This window comes from Aedes aegypti, chromosome 3 (assembly GCF_002204515.2).
Source record: "Aedes aegypti strain LVP_AGWG chromosome 3, AaegL5.0 Primary Assembly, whole genome shotgun sequence".
Lineage (NCBI taxonomy): Eukaryota > Metazoa > Arthropoda > Insecta > Diptera > Culicidae > Aedes > Aedes aegypti.
In genome coordinates this window covers 147300959-147308362 of record NC_035109.1, presented here as the reverse complement: position 1 = coordinate 147308362, position 7404 = coordinate 147300959, and the positions used below count along the sequence as shown (strand labels likewise).

The window sequence follows — 7404 nt, the reverse complement described above, 5'->3', positions numbered from 1 at the left end:
ACTGGGATACTACAATCTTAGTGATCGTATAGAGCTGTATGTGGACGCTTCTCCAGTGGGACTGGGAGCAGTCCTAATTCAAATCGATGATAATGCAGCCCCAAGAATAATTGCTTGCGCCTCGAAAGCTTTGACTGCTTCAGAAAAACGATACCCTCAGACACAAAAAGAGGCACTGGCAGTCGTTTGGGGCGTGGAGCGTTTCTCCTACTACTTATTAACAAGGCCTTTTACAATTCGCACAGATGCTGAAGCAATACAGTATATCTTTAATGCGAACCACCGGTTGGGAAAACGAGCTATTACGCGAGCAGAAAGTTGGTCGTTACGTCTACAGCTTTACGACTACGATATCCAGAGGGTACCTGGTAACCAAAACGTAGCTGATGCACTTTCTCGACTTATACCAGAGACTCAAAAATCGATTCCATTTGAAGAACATGCAGAAAATCATTATCTTTATTCGTTGGACACCGGTAATATGTCCATAACATGGGATGAAATAGAGGAAATTTCCGAAAACGACAGCGAATTAGTATCAGTGAGAGAAGCGCTAACGTTGAATAAGTGGCATGCTGATCTTCGAGCATATGAAGCGCACAAGGGTACTATGCATTGCTTGGGTCCCATGGTCTTCAAAGATAACAAAGTCATCTTACCCTACACCTCGAGAAATAAAGCACTAGATTCGGCTCATGGTGGTCACATAGGAGAGGTGGCAATGAAGAGGGTGATGCGAGAGTATTTCTGGTGGCCCAGAATGTCCACCGAACTCTCTCGCTTCATTAAGAATTGTGAAACATGTGCCCAACTCTCAAGGCGCAATCCACCAATACCTCTTTGCTCAAGAGAATTACCGGATGGTCCCTGGCAAATGCTACAAGTAGATTTCTTGGCAGCGCCGTCATTTGGATCCGGAGAATTTCTGGTGGTGACTGATACCTACTCGCGATACTTGTATGTTGTGGAAATGAAGGCGATGGATGCGAACTCAACCAATACAGCATTGAATGATGTTTTCCGGATGTGGGGGTACCCATCCGCTATACAAAGTGACAATGGACCACCTTTCCAATGTGCCGGATTTATTTCATATTGGGAAGATAGAGGTGTACAGGTGCGTAAATCAGTACCACTCAGTCCTCAAAGTAACGGAGCAGTGGAGAGGCAAAATCCCGGAATAATCAAGGCCCTATCGGCATCGAAATTAGATGGATCAAATTAGCGCCAAGCATTACAGTAATATGTACACAGACACAACACCTTGATCCCACACTCCAGGTTACATGTCACCCCGTTTGAGCTAATGGTTGGCTGGAAGTACAGGGGTAACTTCCCTGGCTTGTGGCAGAAGTCTGATGCGAAGGAACTTGACCGAACGGAGGTAAGAGAGAAGGATAAGGAATCAAAACTTGCTTCAAAACAGTACGCGGATCGTGTAAGAGGTGCTAAAGAGAGTGACATCCTCATTGGTGATACTGTTCTGCTTGCCCAGCAGAAAAGAAGTAAAACGGACCCTAATTTCACTTCAGAACGTTATGAGGTCATTGCCAGAAACGGACCAAAGATCGTGGTGATGTCTGCATCAGGCGTTCAATATACCAGGAATGTCCAAGATGTCAAAATAGCACCTAATTCCAAGGATGTCGATGGCTCAGAATCAACCTCCAAAACGACTTCGGAAGTAACACTAGAATCAAAGGACTCAAGCCTTGGCGAACAATCAACTATCAGCGAAGACAACAGGAATCTACGTAAGCGTAACGATCTGAGGCGACCTGCGAGGTTCGATAGCGACTACGTGTACCATATTTTTTACTAATATGGACAAACCTGTAAAATACAAAAAGGTAGCTATTTTCTAGGGGCACGACACTGGCAGGTTATCTCCATTTTAGGCCAAAAGTGAGCCGAAATGCAAAAAATGTTCATATGAGTCAAATTTCCAACGAAATAAATAAAATGGATAATAAATCCCTAAAAATCGATTAAATCCGAATAAATCGGATAAAATCTGAAATAATTCATCGAATCGACAAAAATCGATGGGCACCCCTAAAACTCGAATGTCAAATTTTAGTGTTTATTTAGTTTCGGTTTCACTTTATTTCGCGTGAAAGACTACAATCCCCTTCGGAACCGTGCCAGTATCTCCGCCCCGCTGGTGCATAAGTTCGACAGCCTGCTCCAGCTGGTCAAGGGCATCGACCGCCTCGAGGTGAGCGTACCGATAATCATGGAACAACCGCAGGAGATCCACAACCAGGCAAAGTCTAAGGTCCTCGGCATGGTCAAACCCTACACCGAGAAGGTGTACGAACTGCAACAGGCCTTCCAGCAGAAGGCAGCCTCCCTGAAAGAGCTCTCCTAGAAGAAAGCCAACGAAGTACTGGCCTCCCAGTACAGAAGGATCGCCGTGAACGGCGTGGACACCACCGCTCAGCTGGCCGAGCGTCTTCTGGACTACTACTTCCCGAAGTGCGCAGGCGACGATGGAGATAACGCTCTCATCTCGGTTAAGGAAGATCCACCCTGCACACCGTTCAGACGCCTCTCCAACAAAGTTGCCCGCCGCGTCTACCGCACCGTGTCCAAGCAGGTGAAAACCCTCCGCAAGGAAGATGTCAAGGAATACGTCGTCACGTTGATTGCCGTCCTCCGCCTGACCCAGTACCTCAACTTCCTGAACGACAAACGGCAACACCAGGCCGGGGAAGATTAGTCCGCCCCTGCTAGCAACAGCACCGCTCCCGCCCACGCTAACTCTAGCTTCACTTCTGCGTCCAACACCTCGGCCGTGGTTTCTATGACCAATTACAAGACAGGCCAAGAAGGAGACCGGCGAAGACCAGATATCGCAGTAGGCAGGCGCATAATAAGACTAGACTACGATGTAACGTAAAATTTGTGTATGTGCGGAAATGCAAACCCTCTATAAGCGAAATAATTAGTTTTAGATTTAGATTAGAAATAGATGTATAGCTTTCAAACAAGAGTCTCAAGCATACTCCGAATTTGTTTCCTTATCAATGGTGATTTTTCGAGAGTTGTTCTGGACGCTCGCCGCTGAGGTTAGCGGAATTTCCCAGAAAAAGTTCTCGGTTCTGAATTCTCTTCCAAATTTATTTAGGTATTTATGTAGCTATAACAACCTGTTCATAAATTTCATAGCGCTGAAGGGAGTAGTACTAGAAATGTTACAGGTCATACAAAATTCGTGGAATATTCATACAAAAAGCGTTCGAGGGAGTAGGTGGGTGTCAAAAATGGTCATTTTTAGCATTATGAAATTTGTGAATGAACCCTGACAATGACAAAGATGTGCTTTTAAATATTGATATGCTGTGGAACTTTTCTCTACGGGAGTTTTGAAACGTCAAGATTTGAACCGTCTTGTACCCTTTTAAGAAGCTACCTGGTTAGAGAATGTGGCATGTACAGGCATATTATACCTGTTTACCCTATATCAAAATCTGCTTTAGCTAGCTCTGCTGGTCATAGCATGCCCCCACGTTAGACTACAGAGTAATCTCACTTCCGATTCATAGAACAACTTGAAGTCCGGATCTGCCAGAAGGTAGCGGTCGCCATATGAAGTATGTTCTGATCTAATTCGGCGAAGCTTTGCATATAGGGGCCCAGATAGCCGTAGCGGTAAACGCGCAGCTATTCAGCAAGACCAAGCTGAGGGTCGTGGGTTCGAATCCCACCGGTCGAGGATCTTTTCGGGTTGGAAATTTTCTCGACTTCCCAGGGCATAAAGTATCATCGTACCTGCCACACGATATACGCATGCAAAAATGGTCATTGGCATAGTAAGCTCTCAGTTAATAACTGTGGAAGTGCTCACAAGAACACTAAGCTGAGAAGCAGGCTCTGTCCCAGTGGGGACGTAATGCCAGAAAGAAGAAGAAGAAGAAGCTTTGCATATTGCAAGGCTAGCATACCAACAAAGGATTTTTGTGCTACGCAGCGACTGCAGCGGCACTTGCTTACTATCGTGGGGAAGAAACGTCAAATTCCATGCCTGAGCCTGATGCGAAGACACCGACACAGATAAAGCAAAGATTTCGATGTGTATTGGATGATTTTCATTCATTAAAGTTCATTAAATGAGATTTTTGGGATAACTTCGGATTTTGTCGATTATTATCATTTTACTGTAAAAATCAGTCAGCAGAAAACACAAAATCAGTAAAAACTTTCAAAAACCTTGAAAATGGATAAAAATGTGCAAAATCCGATAAAATGGATTTAATCTGGAGATAACATGAAAACTCAAATGAAATGGGGTCGTATCGCACGAAAATTAAAACGAAATTGATAAGTGTCGTTCCCCTAGGCTTGCATGTGATGTTAGTGCCATGAACATGCTTTCCGTGAAAGTGTTCACCTGTGCACCAGAATCGATCATAAACATACATTGCATTCCGGACACCTTTGCAGTAATAAAAGCATCATCCATTGTTTTGCGCGTAAGTTGAGCACTAGTACAGTTGACTTCGGTAACGGCCACATCATTATGGTCCGTTTTTCTTTGACTCGGCCGAAGATCAACTCGAGAGATATCAGAAATAGTGTTCATCTTATTCGTATCAACCTGTTTATATATAGACATATTAAGAAACAAATCGATTCAAACGTTAATGGATTCAATACCTTTGTTACATTCACAACAAACTGTCCGTTTGAAGACCGTTGGTCAAGTAGTTGAAATCGTGGATGTTCAGATAATTTCGCCACAACATGCGAGCGTGTTAGCTGTGTTTGTAAAAATCATAAATACAATCAGTGATCTTTTTTATTCTTTTATTTTTAATTTCCGTATTATGTTAATACATTGATCGCTAGTAACTTCATACTTATGTTCTGAGTAATCTAGTTAGAAATCATTAATTCAACCTTTATTTTCAGGTGTTCAAAGGTGGCTTACGACAATTATGAAAAATAGACCATTTCCGTCGGATCTAACCCCCCGTTTTTGTATTTTTCTTCGAAAGACAATCATTTTTGATGAATATTAACGCTTTCAGAATTTGTTTATATGCACTCCTGATTTTCTTATAAATTTTTGAAAACATGGATACTCACCACTTTTTGAAAAATAATTCGAGATGCGGCACAGTTTGTTCAACCCTATGGGTATCAGCGTGGTGATTTTGCAACAGTTTTTCGATTCCACCCCTGCATTGGGATGCTTGTTTACATTTGCAAACGTCAATATCAGGTGCGCGCTCAAACTGACCGTGATCCCGGTCAGGGCGCCCCAAACAGGAGCGCCACCGAAACTACTCAAACAAACGTTTTTAAACCAGGTTAGAACTGGCGCAACCCGTTCTGAAGCACAGTTCCAACTCCAACCCGATTCAGGTCTTCCTTTAGGATAATATATTTTCCTCCACAGATTCAAAATTCAAAACCACCCCCTAACAACAAATCTCTCATCCACCCAGCAGTTACGGTACCGCTAGTTCTATTAGAGGCTATTTTTTACTATTCATGCCGACAAATGCATAAATCTATCTGTTGGTCGTTGATCCGGAAGATTTCCGCCTTGAGGCAGCAACAGCCGCGCAAGCCTAGATCTGAACTCATGTTGGTTGTTGATTCTGGAATCAAAATTCAAAGTATTCAGCTTTTTACACTGTCTATAAAACGAAAAGGGGTGAATCGATTTTGACATGTTTTGCTTGCGTTTTTATAGCATAGTCTTAGCAGGTCATGATCTAAGTTTATTGATTGGATTGTCAAAAATTTTCACAATATTTGTTGTAAACTTTAAAGTATTAGAGCTTTACAATTAGTTTAAATTTTTAGCTATTTCAGGCGCCTTAAATCTATTTTTTTTTATATTTTAGGTAATCAGGAGATCAAGAACAAACTATGATAAATGTACGAAATGGGATAGTTGCTGCATTAAAATTCGAATAACTAATTGATGTAGGGAGCCTGTTGCAGAAGACTCTTAAATGCTGATTTGATTTGATAGCAGAACCCTCTTTGATGTTTATTATTTTTCCAAAAACGGATACTGCAGTCTACAAAGTTTAATCATATGTTGCGTCCATAACGCATTGGCTATGGGCAAAGAATTAGGCTTAAACGTCAAATTGCAAACTTAACAATGCTCATACACAACATCGAGCTTCGTGGAATCCACAAAGGCCACAAAGACATACTAAAAGGCGTCCAGCTTCGCCAAATCATATAGCTTCGAATTTAAAAGATAAACTCTTCTTCAAACTTAACAGTATTACAAATTTGTGTAGATCGCATCTCTATTTTGACCAAATATTGCTCGCTACATCCTTTAGAACTTTTCCACAATAGCTGGAATGTTGAATGAATGTTAAAGGTTTGGCTTCCAGCCAGTAGTGGCAGCATCAGAAGTAATCCGTCGATTGGTGATTATAAAAATGTTCCAGCATATAGTCGCTTCAATTTGCAGTCCTGGTTTGTAGCTCTTGCTTCCAAGCTAAAATATATAGACATAAGGTTATAATTTTGTTTCTTAATTTTATTACGTGAGAAACCGGTTCGAAAATTGTGACATTTAATCGTCAACATCAAAAATTTTCATGATCGCAAAGCTTGCTTTGATTAAACCATAAACATTATAGTGTGGGCAAGTAATGTCTAAAGGGGGTGATTCGCAATGAGCCTCTGTACGTGCCATAAATTCTTTTGTTCTCATGACTTTTACTGTGCGCCGTGTGTTGGTGCTGTCGCGCTCTCTCTCACGGGCAACTTGAAAACAGAGCGCACAGTAAATGTCAAACGTTTTATAGCATGCACAGGCTCATTTATGGCAAGCTAAGCGTAAAAAGCTGAATTATTTATCTACGCGACAAACAGTAGTCTATTACAGATTTACATTACCTGGTTTCACCTCTTAACTAAAAATAGTTAATACAATTTGTTCAATCACCAAGTACATAATGAATAAATCTCGGTTGATATGAAGCAAACAAACTAATACATAAAGTTGGTGGTAGTGATATAACAACCCACATTTTGTTAAAAATAAAATGAACATTTGTTAGAAAACAAATCAAATATCAGTTTGAAACAAACAAAATTTTATTGAGAGCAACCTACTTTCTAAGGTTGACACCAACTATGAATCTATTTTGTTTCAAAATAAAATCAGGGGTTTGCATCAACAAAACTACAGTTGAAAACTACCAAAACTCTACATTGAATTTCAACCAACGAAATGGTTGTTTCAAACTAAGGCCTAAGGCCATTTTTCTCCGTGATTGAATAATGTTGGCACTTATCTGTGATGTTGGTGACTGCGATGAATAACCCCGCTGAAGACACCAACTCACACCAACCGCACTTGTAAAACTTCTGCGATATAGAGTGCTTGTAAACAAGAGTGACGTCTTCCAATTTTGACAG

General features: G+C 41.4%; 1 pseudogene; it reads left to right on the top strand.

The window, feature by feature from the left end:
- The first annotated feature begins 1823 nt into the window (after window positions 1-1823).
- On the top strand, window positions 1824-2990 carry LOC110678118 (annotated as a pseudogene).
- Window positions 2991-7404: the final 4414 nt, after the last annotated feature.